Below are 2,637 nucleotides of genomic sequence, written 5' to 3'. Positions count from 1 at the left end.
ATTTCAATCCAAGTTAATATACAAGCTATTTTCAGCGGTATGCCGTGTGCAACGCGAACTTGTATAAATAAAGTGGACCTTCATACCACAATAAGAAATTGTAAAATGATTGTGCGCTTGTATATTCTAAAGTATTTTTCGTAATAATACGGACAAATATAGGATTTCGATCAGCCGTGGAGAATATGGCATTTATTCCTACCCAGACATAATTAGATGTAGCAAATCCTGTAGACAGAAGTGAAATCGTGCGTGGAAAACTCTTGCAAATAAAGAGAAACAGTGCCTTTGTCTCCTACGGTTCCGTTTATGGTGGAAAGCTGGCCCTCCTCAACGTTGGATAAGCACACAGCGGAACTTGTCTTGCAATCGTTGTTCCGTACGATTCCCTCATATCCAGCCGGGAGGGATCGCCTTCAACTCTCCAATCGAAAGTGTGCACCAACTGAGCCAATGCAAGTTCAATAGTAGGAATAGCCATGGAAGCCCCTGGGCATCCTCTCCTTCCTGCCCCAAACGGTATCATGCTGAAGTCTGATTGATCGGTCAAACTGAATTTTCCGCTTTCCATGAATCGCTCCGGATTGAATTTGGAAGCATATTCCCCCCATACATTGGGATCCCTTCCTATAGCCCACAAATTTACCATTACCGTTGTTTTCTTCGGTATGTAGTATCCTCCTACCGTCACAGCCTCTACAGATTCGTGAGGCAGACCTAGCGGCGCGGCTGGGTATAATCGGAGAGTCTCTTTCACCACACAGTGGAGGTATTTCATGCTTGCCAAATCCGACTCCTTTACCCTACCATGTTTGCCAACGACCGATTCAATTTCTTCCTGCAATCTCGTCATTGCATTGGGATGTCTGAGCAGCTCACTAATTGCCCATTCAAACGTACTGGATGTCGACGCCACGCCACCCACGAACATGTCCTACACACATACACATACAAATCCAATTAATGCAAAATGATGATGGACTGAAGTTCAAGAATGAGGATGCCAAATAATATAAAAAAGCAGAATCCCAAGATATATACAATCACAAGGGCCTTGATGGTTTCCCGTGTGATATTGGTGTCCGTCTCAGCCATTCGGAGCAGCACATCCACGAAGTCTTGAACGCGAGGCTCTGCGTCTGCGCCTTTCTGGAAATTGAAATGATTGAGATTAACATGCTCGTTTATCATTCTCTCGGCGAATCCATCGAATGTTTTACGGAGCTTCTTGAGGCGTTGATTGATACCTTGCAAATCAAGCCAATCCAAATACGGAATGAAGTCTCCAATGTTGAACTCTCCAACCGCAGCTGTCATCTCTACCATCAGATCCTTGAACCCTTTGAATTCGCCACCCAAATCATCGTCACTAAATTTCCTCCCCGCCAGTATCCGCCAAATTATATTGGAGTTGACAGTAGTGACGGCCTTGCTCACATTCACGCCCATTATTCCGCTCTCACTCTCCTCCCATATTGAATGGATCATGGCAGACACCTCTTCCTCTCGCACGTGCCTGAAGGACTCGATTCTTTTGGCAGTCAGGAGTTCTAATACGCATATTTTTCTCATTTGCCTCCAGTGATCTCCGTACGGAGAGAACCCCACATCTTTATAGAACATTAATCTCCCAGCAGCGGTTGGAGGTCGGCTGGCAAAGATCAAATCATGAGTTTTGAGAAACTGTTTTGCTGTCGCAGAAGAAGAAACTACGACTGCAGGGACGGAGCCCAAGCGGAGAAACAAAATGGGACCATATTTGTCAGCAAGGGCTTTAAGATTACGGTGAGCAGGCAGTTTCAATTGGTGCAGATTTCCGATGATGGGCCATGCACGGGGCCTGGTGGCAATGTGGCACTAAGCCTTCTCTGGTGCAATAACCGTATGAAGAGGAAAGAGGAGAACATACAAAGAATGCCTACTGTTAATGTTAATGCAGGCACAGGCAAAGCTAGACACAGAGGCAAACTATGAAAAGCCATATCGGCACACCCTTTGTAAGTAGTGCACTCGCTCTATGTTTGGAAAGGAAGCTGCTCTCCTCTTCTCTTTAAAGCCGTCAATATGTAATTCACAAAACTACCGCAGTTGAAGGGGTAGTTCAGTGGGTCGGGGTGGAATTTAGGTTTTTCTTTTTTAAATATATTTTATAATGGAGTTGTTTTTAGTATGATTTTTTGTTGTTGGAATTTGACTAAAAAAATTGAAATGAAATTTGTATTTGTGTTATTTAAATTTATTTTTTAAAACCAAAAAACCCAAAAAAACTGAAAACAACTCCTTTATTAATTTACACCTCGAATATCTCATTTCTTAATATGCACATCGAATATCTCATTCATCAGTGTACGATATAAAAATAAAACAAAACAGAACATCGAATGTGTCATTCATCCGCGTACGATATAAAAATAAAACAAAACAGAACATCGAATGTGTCATTCATCCGTGTACGAACCAGAATTTAGATAATAAAATATAATATAATAAAAATGACCAATTTCAAATAATTTATTGCTTCTCGTAAGATTTGCACAAACGTAGCGCAAACGGTCATAAATTAATTTAGTTGTTTGGTTGTTTGTTTGATAATCTTTTAAAATATTTAATATATTTTAATAGTTGATGATCACTTTA

The 2,637-nt window shown here is 41.4% G+C and overlaps 1 pseudogene; it reads right to left on the bottom strand.

Annotated features, from left to right (window-relative positions):
* Positions 1-210: 210 nt before the first annotated feature.
* Positions 211-1,982, bottom strand: LOC149207789 (cytochrome P450 750A1-like; annotated as a pseudogene).
* Between the last annotated feature and the right edge of the window lie 655 nt (positions 1,983-2,637).

This window comes from Pinus tabuliformis, chromosome 1_2 (genome assembly GCF_031772625.1).
Source record: "Pinus tabuliformis cultivar Carrire ecotype Pingquan chromosome 1_2, CPIR1, whole genome shotgun sequence".
Lineage (NCBI taxonomy): Eukaryota > Viridiplantae > Streptophyta > Pinopsida > Pinales > Pinaceae > Pinus > Pinus tabuliformis.
This window is presented reverse-complemented; position numbering and strand designations above follow the sequence as displayed.